This window comes from Sitophilus oryzae, unplaced genomic scaffold (genome assembly GCF_002938485.1).
Source record: "Sitophilus oryzae breed Bouriz unplaced genomic scaffold, Soryzae_2.0 scaffold_377_pilon_pilon, whole genome shotgun sequence".
Lineage (NCBI taxonomy): Eukaryota > Metazoa > Arthropoda > Insecta > Coleoptera > Curculionidae > Sitophilus > Sitophilus oryzae.
The window spans coordinates 33810-54126 of NW_022146948.1; the positions used below are offsets into that span (position 1 = coordinate 33810).

Consider the following 20317-nt stretch of genomic DNA (forward strand, 5'->3'; position numbering starts at 1 on the left):
TTTCCTTGTCTAATGCCTCCTGGTGTTGGTATGTCTCCTGTCAGATTATCACCTGCTTTCACTTGAGTTATGTTATCCATGGCGGCCTAGAAAATTGGAGAAGAGTTAATGTATTGAAAGTTGCGACGCGGCCAAAATTATTTTGGCACAGTCATTTTGTCAACATCTTTTAACATTATTATTTCATATATTAATCTATTTTCAATTACATCAATGGTTTACTAAGCCAATATCTACAAATAAATGTTGGATTTATTTATATGCTTCTACACGTGACCAACCTTACAATTTTTGTAAATCAGCATCAATTTTTCTGGTTCTTTTATGCATAGCAAACTCTATCAGAATATCGTCATTAATTAAATGATTATATTCATTAAAGCCTATTTAAAACGAACATTTTCATTAAATTTTTTTTTTTTTTTTTTTTCTTAAAAGCATCGGGCAATTGTATTTTGATTTTTTTTTAATTACTCTAGTCATTAACTGACATTTTAAATGTTCTGGGCGAATCCCCGTTTTATGCAAAAGATCTTGTTATATCGTGAGCGAAAATCAGTGAACCCTTCTTTATTCCAATTGTCATGTTTATTAGAATATACAATAATAAAATAAAAAAAAAAAAAAAAAGTAATTTTTCATAAAACAATACAACTACATAGCAAATTAAAAATCAAGAAAAAAAAAAAAAAAAAAAAAATTTAAATATGATAATAGATTTAACCACTTTTTCTTAATATTCTTTTTTGGAAATTTTATGGTTAACAAGTTTCAGGTTTGTTCGCCCTTGAGATAACATCGGCCTACTTATCTTCAATCTGTTCAACCGTCTGAAAAGGGAAGTTTCCAATAAATCATTCACATCTTTAATTGGGTTCTTTTTTTAACACATAAACACCACAAGTTTTAAAACACCTAACCAACAAAGACAAACAGCAAAATCGGCAAAAATTAACAAGTTAAATCAACAATTCATTAAAAACCACAATAAAACAAAACAACTAATCAAGTCTTTAGTACGGGTTAAATTACTCGAGCCGATAAGTAGGCCAAAATAATTAGCATAAGATGCCATAAATAAATACCCGCCCCGGCCGTCACGCATTTCCTGAACAAAAGGAAGACGAAGAAAACTGTCCAAAACCAAAAACTCATTCACGCATCGGTCGCCGACGCAGATAATAAACTTCGGGGTGGGGGGTTTACATCTGCCGCTAGGCTGACGTCGCGTTACCGATGGAAACCGTGCAGCCGTTGGCTCAGAAAAAAAAACAATTTTCACCCGTTGCATTATCTGGGCTTAGTAGCGCGTGCGGGTATATGCTACTATCATTTTTGTCGCGGCCGGAATTATCGACGCTGTGGGACCGTATTATGAGAGGTCCCCGGCCCGGAAAAATAAATAATTTAAAAAAAATTATCCAATTTTATGTATTTAGATTATCTGTATAATAATACTAAATTAGATATTTAAACAATAATAAAAAAAAGTTTTTTCTTTAATTTGAGTAACTTTTTCGGTAAGTGCCCCTTCACATCTACTGCACCTGACGAGCCGCCGCTGATGTTATCAATAATTAGGTTTCTGGTGATTTTCACAATATTATCAGGCACTTTTTATTCTAACTTTCAAGTACTTTATCGAATGCTTTAGTCAAGTCGATGAAACAGATATAGGACTGAGTTGTAATTAAAACGTCTATTGTCGCTATTGTAGGGTGTAAAAAATTAGTATTAATAATTCATAATATTAAAACATTACCAACATTCTTCATTACTTACGATTTCTTTTTTCCGTGCCTTCTATTCTCTATGACATAAACGTTCTAGGCCACACTGGTAAACTACAGCATATTAAACATAGATATTCGTCAAGTAACAAGGGGCATAAATCACCTATATTAGAGGGGATGAAAGAGCCATCCCAAACACCCCTCTTCTATACGGGTGAGAGTAACAACCCTCGTACATATCAACCCTCCGGTTTAAATACATTCTGGTAGATTTTTGGGGTGAGCTGAGAATGTTATTGCCACCAAATGCTAAATTCCAAAATAAATATGAGTAATTTTGTTGTATTATTTACCAACCAAGAAAGAGTAAAAGTATAGACTTGACACTCGCCATAGTTTCACAGATATGTATTTAGGAAAATATGTGAGTTCACAATAAAATTAAAAAAATGATCATCGAGTAAAAACTTGCTTGAAAAACAGAATATTTTCACATTTCGTGTGGGTAACAATTCTTCTGTAGTCTTCTGATGGGAAGAAATGCGGAAAATATATAATGACATATTTTTTATATTATTATCTATTTCAGAGATATTCTACGACTTTTTTTTTATTTTAAAGCAAGTTTAATTTTCTGTAGAAACTGATTCGGCATAAAATTCTGCTTATAGTACACTGTCTTTATTTAAAGCACACTGCGGTGATGCCAATCTTATTTTTATTTACTAAAACTTTGGTTAAAAAACATTATATACGAAAAGTGGTAAAAACTAGAGTGAATATAACTTTATTAATACTTTGCTATGTTTTCTTAAACACGAAGGATATCGGAATAAATTCGTGTAGAAAATTTACTTTATCGTATACAGGGATATTTTTTATGGCGTCACCAAAATCGTAATATTTAAAAAATGTTTTATCTTTTTTTTTTTAAATGCAACACCTTGTATATTATTTTTCTTTCAGATGTAGAATTAAAAGGTGAACATTTTTTGACAAGACAAGACAGACAAAGATCATATTAGGTGGCTTTGAAAAATTTCATATTAGGTTAATTGATAATTACTATCAAAAAAACCAAACCAAACCAAACCATAAAAAAATCATCCCCAACCACTCACACTTTTTTGAGCCATCTTATAGAAGTTGAAATATTTTCCTGAAATACATCCTAGTACATATACTTTAGGCACCGTCTTTAGGTCTACACTTAAACAAAATTCACAAGTTTTGTATTGTAGGAGCTATAGAGACGCACTATTGCCGGATCCTGTACAGGGGCGGATACAGAAATTTATTTTAGGGGGGGCCCAAATAAAAAATAATGTAAAATATGCCTTTTAGGGCGCCATTTTTAACCCAAAAGCCTAATATTTAACCCAATTTACAGACTTTAGGGGGGGGCCGGGCCCCATGCCCCCCCCCCCCTCTGTATCCGCCACTGATCCTGTATGTACTTGATATGTGCTCTACGTCAATACTAGTTTGGTACCGTTTATTAACATTTGTATATGTTTGCTTCGTAATTAGTTAGTATCATACCACCGCATAACACCATAGGCGTAGTCAAAACATTCAACAATGGGATCTCGGAAATGGTATGAGATACAGGGTGCTTCAAATCGAGGCAAAGTTCGACTGTGTTCAACTGTCAGAATAAACTCCTAAAAATAAAAACAACAGACCAGACATTTAAGTTTTTCCGCCATATTTCCGGAAATGACAAAGATAAGTTTAATTATTCACCAGATAATCAATAACGGCTCAATGACACATGAATGACACATACCTGACATACCTCTGTCCCAATCTAAGCCACACTGTATTTATTACCGTTTCCTACAGTGGTGAAAGTTGAATTTGAAACACCCACTATAACGTTTCTACATTTCCTGTTAATTGTTAATTGTTTGAAATTGAATTTAATAATATATATATATATATATATATATATATATATATATATATATATATATATATATATATATATATATATATATATATATATATATATATATATATATATATATATATATATATATATATATATATATTATAAAACATAATTTTTCTTACTTATTTCCTTCAATACACTCTCATGCATCATCATTAAATAAGATAAAAGCTACAAAATATAACGGGAAAGTCACTTTTATCTCTTTTACTAGGTCGAAAAATATCAACCCGATAACTGGATGAAAAATGCCCCTTCTTGGAGAGCCAAGGGTGTGTTTTATGGATTTATGGCGTCTGGTGGTAGCAATAAACTTTGTTGCTCCGCAAGTGTAATTCTTTCATAAATAATCATAATAAAAACCTTCTTTCTTAAAGAAAACTTGTTTAAATTATATATGTACATGAAAACTTTTAATTTTTAGTAAAATTCTTTAAAACCCTCATAAAAATCTTTCTGTGGAGAAAAAAATGAATTGTGTAATGAATTGTTCATAGTTGTAACATCTATGAGGAACTTTGTAAACTTAACTAAACTTTCAAATAACGGCTGAAAGAATTCTGTAATAGTCAGTCGCGCTTCCTGTTATTTTTTTCAGAAATCATTATTTAGATTTTTTAAAAGAAATCTTCTTTTCCTCTTGGCGTCATCTATCGGAAACGGTAGTAAATCTAACATATTTGTAAAAAGAAATCGGTAATAATGGAGCGCCCTCTATAATTTTATTTTATACTTACTTATATTTTATTAAAAGGAATCTGTTTAGTTCCCTGCGCCATCTATCTCTCTCAGAAGCTTGACATATTATCAAAAAAGAAATCTGTAATTTATGGGATATTTATATTTAAAATTTAAATCTTCTAAATATCAAGGTTACGTCAACAAATGTGATTTTTATTAAAATTGCTTTAAAATTTAAATACAATTTTACTGGAATTTGATCTTTTTCTGTGTGAATTCAACTCTCCTATTTTACAATGAGCACTACTAGAGAAAAATACGGCCCTTTGGTGGGTTCTATAGACGAAGGGACTTCAAGAGTACTCGTTTTCTGGTATGTTTTATTTAATTTGTTTTTTAAATCATAAGTCTCAGTAATAATTTTTCTTTAGGTTTCGCTTCAAAAACCGCCGAAGTATTGACGTACCATCAAAAGATATCCCCCACATTTGCCCACACGCGAAGGATGGTTGAGCAAGACCCTCAAATTATAATGGACTCCCAGTCATAGAGAGACTATCCAGGTCGCCTGCGATAACCTGAAGAAACTCAGTATAGATTACGAAGAGATTGTGGCCGTCGGCATAACAAATCAGAGAGAAACAACAGTGTTGTGGGATAAATATACAGGGAAAACATCTGTGCAATGCTTTGGTGTGGATGGATATAGGGACTTCAAGCACAGTGGACGAAATACTGGAGGACAGGGGAAGAAATCGCAGTATTTCTTACAGAGAGCTACCCGGTTTGCCTGTCAGTACTTATTTCAGTGCTTTGAAAATCAAATGGATGATGGACAATGTGCCGGCAGTGAAAACTGCTTTGATGGTAGATGAAGGGAGGTGTCTGTTTGGAAATATTGATACTTGGATCATATGGGTATAATTTTTAAGTTTTTATTTGGCTAATCGAATAATAAATACCTATACAGGGTGCTACAAATTCGAGGTACAAGCATTGGTATCTCGGAAACCGTAATAGATTAGAAGATTAAATTGGGGCAAAGTTGAGCCTTGAGATATTCACCAAGATGCCATCAAAAATGTTTTAAAAATTTTAAGGATTGCTGAGATTTTTGGAAAAAGCGGATTTTTTGGAAAATCAATTTTATTTTTTCTTGTCATTACTTTTTAGAAAATCAAAAAATTAATTGCACATTCTCATTGCCACATTAATAGGGCTATCTGATAGTATATTTAGATTTTCAAATTAGCTGATAATTTGTGAGATACAGTGACCAAGTTAATTTTTTTAAATACGGACCTGCATTTTTTATTTCAGGTTTTGAAATAAATCAGATATATATCCGATTATATCAAGTTTTGATATTTATTTTTGTTTTTATTTTTTATGTAAAACTGCGTTTAGTATCAAGTAAAATCAAGAGCTCAAGCAAATATTTTTATTTCAACCTGATTATTGTTGCTTTGCACATAATCGGGACAACTTTAAAACAAAAATATATAAAAAATATACAGAAATTCTAAAAAAATAAACAGAACTTCTAAAAAATAAACAGAAAGTTCTAAAAAATAAACAGAAATTCAAAAAATAAACGGAAATTCTACAAATAATCAGGAATTCTAATAAACGAAAATTCTAAAAAATAAATAAACACCCTGTATATTTTACCAGAATCGAGAATCAGATACACAATGTAATCGTCTATCAAATTGTATCATACCCTTTTTTACGCATCTCTTCAAGTTTTCGTAGAAAATGCATTTTCTTATAATTTAGACGTCAATTAAAAATATACCCATGAAATATTGACATTTTAGATTTTTTTTAAAGCAACAAATATACAACATGTACAGGTGCTATTTTCTATGGAAACTTGAAGAGATGGGTAAGAAATGGTATAATACAATTAAATTGTGCACTTGATTCTCGTAAAATATACGGGGTGTTCCATTTAAATTAAAGAAGTTACCTTTTAAAAAGTAATACAGTGATGTGAAAATCGCATCTTTGTATATCTACTCATAAACGAGAAACCCCATAAAACACACTAAAATTGGGCACCTTGTACAGGCCAACTTTTATTGATCTCTCTGATATTGTATTTTCTAGAATTTAACTGGTGGTGTGAAAGGTGGACTTCACATAACAGATTGTACAAATGCCTCGAGAACTATGCTAATGAACATAGAAACGCTGAAGTGGGATCCGCAATTGTGCAAAGTCTTTGGCATTCCCGAAAGTATTCTCCCAGAAATACGTAGTTCAGCAGAAATATTGACTATATAATCAGAAGGACTCCCTTTAGCTAGAGTTCCTATATCAGGGGTAAACACATTAATTTTTTCTGTTATAAATATTCTAAGATAATGTTAGGCCAGTAAGCGAGGGTTTTAGGGTCTGAATTCTGAACACCTGCACCGATTGACGTGGAATTTTAACAGTGCATAGAAATATATGCAAGAAACAAAAGTTACATAGTAGCGATGTGTGTTTCCACCCTGGGGGTGAGCAGGGCCGTATCTGGGGGGGTGTTTTGGGGGTTCAAACCCCCCCCGAAATTATGGCCGAAAATTTTTAAAAAGTAATGATCATTGAGTAAGTAAGTAAGAACAAAACAAAAAAGAAGAATAAGAAGATGGATGAATATCAATGACTAAAGAATACCAGGACATGTAACGTCCATATACGGGCTGCAGCAGAGATTTGTGACCTTAGACGCCAACTTTTTAGACATAACGACATCATCAGCTGGTCATCAGCGACAATTTTAGCGATTTTTAATAGTTGGTTGTGTGTAGTGAACTTTGTATAAATTTTATTACAATGGTAATTTGTTCAGCTTTCAAGTGTAAAAGGCTCAATGATAAGAAAGAGCCAGAAGTTACGTTTTATAGGGAAATAAATAGTCCCCTACACCTTTTTAGCGTTTTTTTTATTGAATTAGATAATTATTTTTCTGATATTATATGTACTTGATATGTACTATACGTCGATACTAGTTATGTACCTTTTGTCAACATTTTAATACGTTTTTTTCGTAATTAATTAGTATGATACTAACCGATACACCATAGGCGTAGTGAAAACATATAATATCAAATATATAAATATCCCTTCAAGCGGCAATGTTAAGTAAAATATGTCCCACGGCACTGTTTGGAAGAATGGTCACAGTTTGGTCTCAGGTGCTATTTGTCCTTGTATTCTTTAGTCATTGATGAATATACATTATACACCTAACCTCACTTTTCCACTTTGAAAGCAAATGTCATTTCGATTTTCGACTTTCCAACATTCAAGTGTTTAAAACAGCAAAAGTTTGACAAGGACAAGATTTTGAATATTGTGTGTTTTGCTGGTCATTAACGTGATTAACGTTTGTTATTGTTCTGCTATTAGACAAAAGAATTCTTGGACTATGAAACTTTAGCGGCAGAACTAGACTTGTCAGCGGCAAAAATGGAAGCAGCTACCTGCAGTCGACCGACCTAAAAACGCCATCGAAACGATAATCGGGTGTAACCAGTGTATATTTCCAAATTTATACATTTTATTAATGATCTTAGCAACTCTACCAGTGTCAACAGCTACACCAGAAAGGTCTTTTTCAACCCTAATGCCGCAACCGCACATGCGGTATTCGGCGATCTCCGATCGGGGTTTCGCCGATTTCCTATGTGTGTGGATGAGGAAGTCGGAGTTCGCCGACGAGAACGAGCGCTCGTCTCTATGTTGTTGCTATCAGAGCCCGCATGTGTGGATGGAAAGGCGAAGTCCGATCACAAGCGCTCGGAGTTCGCTAAATTGCGGTTGCGGCATAAGACGATTGAAGAACTTCCTACGTAACTCTACAGGTCAAGAGCGATTGACAGGACTTGCTCTATTAAGCGTACATAGAGAAATAAATATCGATATCGAGTCAATCGTTTTTCCAGGGAAAAGACCAGTTTATCCTTTAAAATTAATAATTTTTGCCTGTTACTTTTTTAAAATTTTATTTTCAATTAAGATTTGAGTGTAGCCCAAAGCGATTTTTTTATTATGCTTTTTCTAACGGTTTGTAACCCCCCAAACCAAACCCCCCGAGAATTTTGGTCTAGATACGGCCCTGGGGTGAGTACCACCCCTTCTCGGAGGTGGAAAATAAATCACACATTTTAATTACAAAAATCAATAAAGGGATGAATTCTGAGCAAAAAATGTTCTATAACATTTTTTCAGAAAATTAATATTTTCCCAGTTAATTAGGATTGAAAATATTGATTTTTCATCTAAAAAAAACTGCCTATTTTTTTGTCAATTTTTATAAATAACTCGAAAACCTTGCTTTTTATCGCAAAACTCATATAAAGTAAAAATTAAGCTTTTGGAATAGCTAAACGATCGCTTTTTTGTTGAGTTTTGTTTTTGTTTTTGAGTTGATGAAATGGATATCCACTTCACGAACTGAAACTAACCAGTTCGCGAACCTAACATAACCAGTTTACGAAGTGGATATCCATTTCATGAAACGGACAATTACACTAAATGGATGCGACATATACAGGGTGGCGCACCTCATTCGCCTCGGTTGATTATACGAAAACGGAAAGATGTAGAAACAAAATATTTTAGGGGGAAAATGTAGGGAGGTAATGTGCACAATTTAAAATTATTTTGAAATATACAGGGTGTTTCAGAACTAAGATCCATATCAAAGTTATATTTTTTCTTATGGTACACCCGGTATTTTATTTCATTTTTGGATTTTTGGGCCCAAAAAAAGGTATTTATTATAAGGGTTAAATATGTTTAAAATCTTTGGTTTTTGGGATATTTAAAGATATTTAAATTTGCATGCTACATTAGAATAGATTATTAACACCCTGTACATTACTTTTCAGAATTAGTTCTTGTGCTGAGTTTAAAGGTAGAGAAATAAACTTTACAGAAAAATGTTATATCTTCCTTAAATGTATACAGGGGTACCAAAAATTGCTGGTCTATTTTAAATATTTATTTTACATAAAAACTTGGTTATTTCAAATGCAACACTATGTATTTTATTAACTAAGTCGAAGCAGATTTAAATGCTCTTTCAAATATATTAGGGTTTCCTATACCTACCTGGCTCAGATTTTGAATAAAAAGCGATTTTTCAATAAAATTATAGGCAAGATGGCTAGTGTGGTCATGGCAAGTTTCGACAGTTAGTAGCTATTTTCAAAATCGTAATTAGTTTATTACTTTTATTTAATTTACTTACAATAGTTTAATAAGTAATATTTATTAAATATGTGTATATTATTCTATCAAGAAAAACGAAGAAGTAGTTCTTTGAATTATTTTACGATGACTTGTAGATATATGGATTTTTTATAAAATAGCCAATTACGGCAAATTCATTTTATTGACTTCCAACGACAGGTTTCTGCCTAATAGGGTTTTTATAAACTACACTACCAGCTCTGCGAAATAGGACAAGAAGTTTTTCAAAGAAACGCTTATCAGGAAGATTACTATTTGGATATCTTTGAGCATAAGCCCTTGAGGCCAAGAAGCAATTTTTCTCACAAAATGATATCACTAGTAACATATCTATTCGTTCCGCCAGCAGATACTGCTTTATTTTTCTTTTATAAAATAATATTAAAAATAAATTCTTCGATAAAATAATGAATACTTACTTATTAAACAATTGTAGGTAAATTTAAGTAAACTGTTATAAATTATAAATAATAATGTCCATAAACTAATGTCGACTTTGAAAATAACTACTTTGAATATTACTAACTGTCACTAGAAAATTGCCATGGCGACACCAGCCATCTTGATTGCAATTTTATTTAAAAATCGCTTTTTATCAAAATCTCAGCTAGATAGGTATAGGAAACCCTAATATAGTTTTAAAGAGTATTTGAATCTCCTTCAATTTATTTAAAAAAATACAGGGTGTTGCATTTGAAATAACGAAGTTTTTATATAAAATATATCCTTAAAATAGATCAGCAACTTTGACAGCCTGTATAAATTTAAGGAACCAATACCATTTTTGAGTAAAAGTTTCTCTGCCTTTAAACTCAGCATAAGAATTAATTCTGAAAAGTAATGTACAGGGTGTTAATAGTCTATTCTATTGTAGCATGCAAATTTAAATATCTTTAAATATCTCAAAAACTAAAGATTTTAAACATATTTAACCCTTATAATAAATGCCTTTTTTTGGGCCCAAGAATCCAAAAATGAAATAAAATACCGGGTGTTCCATAAGAAAAAATATAACTTTGATATGGATCTTAGTTCTGAAACACCCTGTATATTTCAAAATAATTTTAAACTGTGCACATTGTCTTCCCACATATACCCATAAAATATTTTGTTTCTACATCTTTCCGTTTTCGTATAATCAACCGAGGCGGATGAGGTGCGCCATCCTGTATATAACATCCCTTTATTGATTTTTGTAATTAAAATGGGTGATTTATTTTTCACCCAAGAGAAGGGGTGGCACTCGCCCCCGGGGTGAAAGCACACATCGCTACAATGTAACTTTTGTTTCTTACATATATCTCTATTCACTGTTAAAATTTCACGTCAATCGGTGCGGGTGTCAAGAATTCGGAGGTAATACCCTATTTTTATCCTCGCTTACTGGCCTGTTTTTTTTAAGATACTAGGTGACCAACAAGCAGCTCTAGTGGGCCAGTTATGTTTTAATATGGGCCAGGCAAAGAGCACTTATGGTACAGGGTGTTTTATTTTATACAATACAGGAACAAGTGTATGTAAAGCCACACTGTTTGTTCAGCGATCGTTCAACGTTACGTCATCGTTATTTGTTAAATACAGTGTTGCCACCACCAAAATTTTATTTTTCGTTGATATCTTGGTCAACATTCGGTAAAAATCGGTAGATTGGATATTTAACACGTATTTTTATTAAGACGTGCTAAAAGTAAGTCATTTTTTGGGTAAAAAAAGATACTTGAAAAATACAAACAACACAAAACTGTATATTAAACATGAATTCAGAGGACGAAACTCTTAAATAAATTAATAAATATCGTTTTAGTCCCAAAAATTGGTGCCGGGAGGCACGTATAGTCCATACTAAAATATGTTAATAAAAAGTTGGTAGGCAGTTCTTTTAGTTTCAAAGTAAAGGAATTTTCCTATTTTTTTTATCTCAAAAACTGCGACTTTGGCTGATTTTGATGTTATTGCAAATTTTGTTGCAAATATTCCTAATCTTAAATTGAATCCGCGTTTCACTAGCTATTGCTTAATTTTGGAGTTACGATTTTTTAAAATTTTTTAATCCTTTTATACCTCCTTAACAACCCCCATCCCACCAAAGCTAATGGCCAGATTCTCGGGTGCCACAGTATTTTGTGCCAAATTTGCTTAAAATCGGTTTAGCGGTTTTGAGGTTATCGTGTTACACACGGACAGACAAACACCATGAAAATATTTTGTATTTAGGTCTTTTAACCCAAATAACTCGTGTATCGTGGCGTCTCTGTAACACAGACAGGTATATGTGGTCAATGTACACAATTTAAAATTATTTTGAAATGTACAGGGTGGCCCATTTTGGTTGTTTCTATAGGCTATCTAGGAAACCGTGAGAAATATTCAAATTTTGATACTGCAGTCTCGGGTTCTTTTTTGAAAAAAATTACAATGGCGCAAACAAACGGATCGTGGCTATCTTGATCGGTTTCGAAGCTACAGGGAATTCTCAAATTTTGTACTTTTTGAAGATGCTCGATAGTTTGTTTATTTTAGTAACCACGGAAAAATGAATTATACATTCTAAAGGCACTTTTCTGTGTAGAATGCAGTGGCGTAGTCAGACTTTTCGAAAAAATATTTTTTGAGATATTAACTATTAACTATACTTATGTTTTTTTAAATAGAACCCCCTGTATATTTTTTAAATTTTTCTTATTCAGCTTGGTATGGGCTTCTCGAAAATATATAACACTCTATATTTATTTTCACTATTAACCTCAACATTTCAAATTTTTCTTAAAATATCCACTTCGTAGATAGTAGGCCGCGCCAAGTAACAACAAAGTAAACGGTTGTCATGGTGATCGGGACATACCTTTGATGGATGCGTGACATTTCATTTCCATAGCAGATTGAATTATTATTGTATTTTAAATAATAAAAAATGAGTAAATTTGAAAATGTTGAAATATGATATGTTAGAATGTTATATTGAGTTTAACAATCATAAGCAAATGGCAGCTGATTTCGGTATCCAGAGCGCGAGCAATAAACCCAGCCATTCTTAAAAGGTTAGAAGATAGTTTAATCAATTTTGGAACTTTTCAAAAACCGCGTCCGAAAAATTATCAGAATGAAGATGAAGAAAATCAATATGTTAGGTTAGTGTCCTCAGAGCCGAGTACATGAATTAGCAATTAAATAAAATCGAACAATACGAAGCAAATAAAAATAAGTATGACAGAAACAAAAAGAACATATTTTAATATAAACTCAAAGAGTTACTTCAACAGGCTTCTCAGTTAATATAAAAAATAAAAACACGAAGACTACATTAAATGTTCAAACTGCTGCCCATTATTATCTAGACAGAGTTGGTACTGTCTCCGCACGCCGCCGTTAACAGCATTTCAATAGCTCTACTTGATGTTGTTGGATCTAGTGTTACGGCTCCGAGGACATTAATATTTTATTTCATTCATCTTTTTTCTGATAATTTTTCAGACGCGGTTTTGAAAAAGATCCAAAATTGATTAAAACTATCTCCTAACCTTTTAAAAATGGCTGGGTTTGGTTGCTCGCGCTCTGGATACCGCTCAAATATAAATCAGCTGCCATTTGCTTATGTTTGTTAGACTCAATATAACATTCTAACATATTATATTTCTCAAAATTTTCAAATTTACTCATTTTTATTATTTTTTGGTTTAACTCTTTGATTTTTGGTATTATTTATTATTGTAGTGCAAAAACTAGTATTTTGGTGTTGAGTGACATAAACTACTACCAGATGTATGGTCCTCTCGGTTTCGCATAAAAAAAATAGAAATTTTAAAAGGTACACGTTGTGCAAATTGATTTAACCTAAAAGTGCCAACACATTTTTACTTATCGTGATTTTTGTGTGTGTTTTTAGAGACTCTAACAATTCATCAATAAAGCTTAAGTGGAGTGTGTTATTGGTGCTATGCCTCATCTTTGTTGTGTTCCCTGGTGGAAAGGATGGTTATTATACTAGGCAGCCTAAAGGTGTCAGGAAGGCAAGAAAAGTGGAATTACGGTTATAAATCAAAGAAATTTTAATATACACACTTCAATCTGTTGAAGTGAAATATCACGCATCCATCAAGGTATGTCCCGATCACCATGACAACCGTTTACTTTGTTACGCGGTGGCCTACTATCACTAAGTGGATATTTTAGCTTGAAAAATTTGAAATGTTGAGGGTTAATAGTGAAAATAAATATAGGAGTGTTATATATTTTCAAGAAGCCCATGCCAAGCTGAATAAGAAAATTTAAAAATATACAGGGTTTTGTAAAAAAAAAACATAAGTATAGTTAATATCACAAAAAATATTTTTTTCGAAAAAGTCTGACTACGCCACTGCATTCTACACAGAAAAGTGCCTTTAGAATGTATAGTCATTTTCCGTGGTTACTGAAATAAACAAACTATCGAACGTCTTCAAAAAAGTACAAAATTTGAAAATCCCCTGTAGCTTCGAAACCGATCAAAATAGCCACGATCCGTTTGCGCCATTGTAATTTTCAAAAAAAGAACTCGAGACTGCAGTATTAAAATTCCTTATTTCTTTGTTTTTTAAAGTGGTCTAATGTTATTTACATTTTACGTAGAATTATACCGTATGATCGAAAAAAATCAGCGTCTAGTTGGCTTGGAAATGAACATCGATGACATTCCCTAAATAACTGTACACATAAAAGAATAATTAACTAGAATTTTACAATCTTGGAAAATTTGATATTTATGAACCTTGATTCGTAACACAAATTTTGATTTTCTCTTTGGAATTTAGGTTCGGGAAAAACGCTGATTGATTTTCATTATTTTTATTTGGTTTTAAAAAAACAGTTCCGACTAACTTTGACCATAGCCTTGCCTCCATCAGTGTTGTGTCATATGAAAAAAATAGTGTCGAATATAATCCAAAAATTGCATATAAAATATTCACACCACACACATAATGTTTACTGCGTACTCTTAGTCATGTAGATAATTTTAGTGTTAAGAATAATAATTTTAAAAAATATGTGGTCATCTTTGAGTAAGTTTATATTAGTTTATTAGTACAGTAAACATTATGAGGTGTGAATTATATTGTATATGTAATTTTTGGATATATCATTATAACATATGAAACACAACATAATGAAATATAGTTAATGGCTGTTAAATAAATAAATGAAAAATGAAATAACAATCAGCGTTTTTCCAGACCTAAAATCCCCAGAGAAATCAAAAGTAGAAATAATTAGCTATATAAAATGCCAGCGATCTTCAGTTCATGCATCGCTGACGCCTTTTTTAGATAATATTGTATTATTTGCTTAAATATAATTTTCGAACATTGATACTTGCAAAATAGCATATAAATTTTGTGAATGCAAATAATAATACATCACTATTAGTAGATATTAAATGTTTTTGTTAGAGAATTAGATCAATTTTCAAACCCCAAAATTTAAAAATATATTTACATTTTACTACATTATCTATGTTACCTATACATTATTTGTACATTGTTTGTAAAACATTTGCTGCATTTGTATGGTTCATAGTTTATTTATAAAAGTATTTATTACTATAAATAGGTATATATGTTGTAGTTATTAACTGTATATTATGTATGTTTCATTTTAAACTATATCATTTTTTAAAATACAAAACCAAAAAGAAATCTGAGGAATATTATGTTTTCCATTAATTTGCTTATTTATTAATCCGTTATATCTAACTAGCAGTGACATCATAAATCTCACTTCCACCAGGCTGATCTTTTAATAGAGAGGAGCTACTGGCTCGCGCTCTGGATACCGCTCAAAATATAAATCAGCTGCCATTTAGCATGTTTGTTAGACTCAATATAACATTCTAACATATTATATTTCTCAAATTTTCAAATTTACTCATTTTATTATTTAATACACACACTTCAATCTGTTGAAATGAAATGTCACGCATCCATCAAAGGGTATGTCCCGATCACCATGACAACCGTTGCATTTTTGGCGTGGCCTGCACTATCTACTAAATTGGATATTTTAAGAAAATTTGAAATGTTGAGGTTAATAGTGAAAATAAATATAGAGTGTTATATATTTTCAAAGCCAATACCAAGCTGAATAAGAAAATTTAAAAATATACAGGGGTTTATATTTAAAAAAACATAGGGTATAGTTAATATCACAAAAATATTTTTCGAAAAGTCACAGCTACGCCACTGCATTTCTACAGAGAAAAGTGCCTTTAGAATGTATAATTCATTTTTCCATTGGTTACTGAAATAAACAAATATCGAACGTCTTCAAAAGTACAAAATTTGAAAATCCCCCTGTGGCTTCAGAAACCGATCCAAAATAGCCGATCCGTTTGCGCCATTTGCTATTTTTCAAAAAGAACTCGAGACTGCAGTATTAAAATTTGAATATTTCTCACGGTTTCTAGATACCTATAGAAACAACCAAATGGTCCACCCTGTACCATTTTTGGTTGTGTTAATCAAAGAAATTCACGTCGTGTCAAAGGTGTGTCAATTAAGATCCATAGCAAGAGTTATATTTTTCTTATGGAACCCACACACCAGGTATTTTATTTCATTTTTGGATTTTTGAACATAAAATAAGGCATTTATTGTAAGGGTTTAATATGTTTTAAATGCTTTGGTTTTTTGAGATATTTAAAGATATTTAAATATGCATGCTATGATAAAAAGTTTGGCAACACCTTGTACATTACTTTTCAGAATTAATTCTTGTGCTGACTTTCAAGCCAGAGAAATAAAGCCTTACTAAAAAATTTGATTGCTTCCTTAAATGTATACAGGGGTAACAAAAATTGCATCATACATAGAAATAACTTGAAGTTTTATGTAAAATAAATATTTCAAAAATAGACCAGTAATTTTTGATACCCCTGTATACATTTAAGAAAGCAATAGTTAAGTTCATTTCTCTGGCTTCAAAATCCTTCGCAAGAATAAACTCTGAAAGTAATGTACAGAGCAATTGACAAACTTTTTAATAATCATGCATATTTAAATGTCTTTAAATATCTCAAAAACAAAGCATCTCGCTATATTAAACCCTTATAATAAATCTGTATTATTAAGCAGAATCCAAAAATGAAATAAAATGGAATAGTATGGATCTGTATCTGTAAAATGAATAGTATGGATTTTAGTTCTAACACTCCCTGTACATTTCAAAATAATTTTAAATTATGCACATTGTTTCTCTACATATACCCATAAAAAATTTTGTTTCTACATCAAATGAGGTGCGCCACCCTGTATAATAATGGTCGATCTTTCTTAGAAACTGCGTGATTTTTGTCCCAAAGCCACCTCCATACAGCCTGTCCAATACGGAAAGAACAAAGTAAAAGTTCGCCGTACAATCCAAGCAACTGAATTTAGTCGCGAAAATTCACAGGAAATCCATGCGTCACCAATCTTCTGCTGTTTTTAGTTCAGCATAAATGAAAATGCTACCTTAAACCAAAACTATTTTACCTAATTTTTTAATATAATTTTACACTGAATCGAAATTGATCCGGTAAAATATACGTCAAACCTTCAGATGTCATAGTAGATATCAATTAAAAATGCTAAAGTTTATTCAAACACACAAAAACAACGTCTGTCTAATGAAAACTATTTGAGAAAAGCGTACTTAACGGCGGCGTGTTTTCGGGAATTTGTCATATCAATCCGTCAATTTTTTTATTTTCTCAGGGCTATTGAAAGGTTAATGCCATTTTCGATCTCAGGCATAATACACCACGTTTTAGTAAAGTTTAGCAACATGTACATGCGTTTGGAATGCCTCATGCTAACGTGGCCAAAATGTACCACATTTTAGTCATGTTTGGCAAAACACCAGCATTTAGTCTCGACCAATGAGAGCAGAGAAAATCACATTATGGACTAAATATAATTTTATCTAGCCTTAAATGCAGCCCGTCGCGGTCGATCTAAGATTTTTGATATGCTCCTTTCTTAAGAGTCCATTTCACTAGTCCGAAAAAGTAGCAAAATAAGCGTTCGGCATTTAACATTTTATGTAAAAACTGGCTAGGTATTTTTACACAAGTGAAGAAGGAAATTAAAGAGATAAAAAGGATTATACTATGTCCGTATTGTAGCACATTTTTTTAGACAACTTCTTTATTTTTGAGATTTTGATGGTAAAATATCAACAAATATTCACTTATGTTTGGACTAAATGTTCTCGAAAATAAAGACATAATTAAAAAATCCGTTACAATACGGAAATAGATTGAAGCTTTGTGATTAGAGTGATATATAATTTATATGGTTTTGTAACAAATTGCTTACTATTTTATGGCAAATGCTGAAGCTTTGCAAACCTTAATCAAGCCTTAAGCTTCATTCAGAACCTCGAAATCAGTCGAATAAATTAGTAGTTTCAATTAGCCGTAGAAATTTGTTTTCCTAATTTTAATGTAAGCATTCAGAACGTAATAATTAGTAGTAGTAATTTTCAATTAGTGGAAAAAGTTAACAAACTTTTGACTTTTCCACTAATTATACTTCAAAATTTGCGAAGAATGTTATTTTGGCCTTTGATTATCACCTTTTAAGAAAAATTTTGGTTAGAAATCAAAAGTTTATTGTTTTATAATTTAATTTCTCTATGGATATATATATATATATATATATATATATATATATATATATATATATATATATATATATATATATATATATATATATATATATATATATATATTCATATAGATTCTATATGGATAACAGACTACCGCAAGCTGTTGCTAGGATATTTTATTAATTTTAATTGTGTTTATTAGTCATTGTGAATGATCGTAAACTAAAAAGTATAAAGTGTAATTAAGAAACCATTAATTTATTCCACTAATTGGGAGGTTCTGAATGAAGCTTTAATCAAAGCGTGTGTTTGGAATTTTGGGTGTGGCTTAACACGACAGGATCGGGCTAAACCTTAGCCAGATTTCTGAAATATAATATATATTTCCTTCGGCTACACACCCGCTTTACCCGACCCCTGAGAGCGACCCGAACAGTAAAGCGTAACAGACTCATCTTTTTATTAAAAGCTAAAAACAATGTCCAGTAATTTACGAAATGCCGTCACCGATCTCTTTTTTCTGGTTGTCAAATGATTGAGAAAGTTTGACAATATATGATGTGACGTTGAAAGATCGCTGAACAAACAATACAATTTTTTGAATTGATAATGATATATATTTGTTTTTTTTGGTTAAAGATGGTACAGTCAACTCACGGACTTCTGACCACTGTAGGTTATAAAATGGGACCAAATCAACCCACCATCTATGCTCTGGAAGGCTCTGTGGCAATTGCAGGTTATATTTAATTTATAGGTATACTTAGTTGAAATAGATTTTTTTTTTTAATTTTGTGTTTAATCGTTACTCTCGTGAACAGAGAAGGCCTCTCGGAATACGCCTGACGTCATCAAAAACGGGCGATAGAATAGGTGCAGGATGTACGAAAAAAAGTTTCATATTGACATCGAAACACCCAGACACCAATTTTCATCCTAATAATCCTAATTGGTTCAGAAATAATTTGGAAAAAATAAAAATAAAAAATAACTTCTAAATAAAAATGAAACTTCTACACCCTGTATCTCAGAAACGAAGCATTTTAAGACATAAATTTATACAAACTTTTTTACCGGTAGGATATGCTGCCGAAGTTTCTCGAATACAATTCTGACAACCTTGTATAAAATAACGAAAAATTGGAGTATTGTAATCTCAAAACATTTTCTGAAGCACGTCATCAATCATATCGACATTGACACTAAAGTCTAAAAACCTGACTAAATGAAATTTTGGCAAAAATGTTTAAATTTGTAGTATAATTTAAGATACCGAGCAGCTTTTTAATTTACTTTATAGAGCAAATGATTGTAACAGATATTTTATTTAGATTAAAGCTGCAAAAATTAATTTAAACCGAATTCTATTATCTCTATGTTGGTCACATTGTGTCGTGTTCAGCAATGTTGTCCTTTATTATTTGACAATTATAAAATGTTTTTATGCCAAAAGTAACATAAACTGTTTTATCATTTTTTCGAGAAAATTTATAGTTAATTTAAAAAATAACTAAAAAAAAAAAAAAAAAAAAAAAAAAAAATATATATTTTATTTTTTGTCAATAATGACATGTATTGACTATTTCCATTCTAAATATCTTGAGAACTTTTTGATAAGAGCAGCATTTGAGCAATTTTTAATAAGAGACATTTTTTACGTAAAAAATCACGGAAATGAATATTGTTTTTAGTAGTTTTCAAAAAATTCCAATACACCAATTTTCATCCAAATATTGACGTTACATCAGAAATTATTTGAAAAAAATTGCAATAAAAATGAAATTTCTACACCCTGTATCTCCTTAACTAAGCATTTTAGAACATACATTTATACGAACTTTTTTACTTATTTTTATCTGCAGGATCTGCTTCTAAAGTTTCCGGAATACAGTTCGGACCACTTTGCCTAACAAAATTGTTGAACAGGTGCTTAAAGATAAACTAAATAAAATATACTGACTTGATTTTACACTCTGGGATACTTTACTCTTGGATCTCACAATTTTTTATAGTGGAAGAATTGTGTTGCTAGACTTTTTTATGTTTGCCGATGTTTGTGATTCAGTATGACAATAAGGGC

At 31.4% G+C, this 20317-nt stretch overlaps 1 pseudogene; it reads left to right on the top strand.

Annotated features, from left to right (window-relative positions):
• Positions 1-4642: 4642 nt before the first annotated feature.
• Positions 4643-18993, top strand: LOC115885224 (annotated as a pseudogene).
• The last annotated feature ends 1324 nt before the right edge of the window (positions 18994-20317 follow it).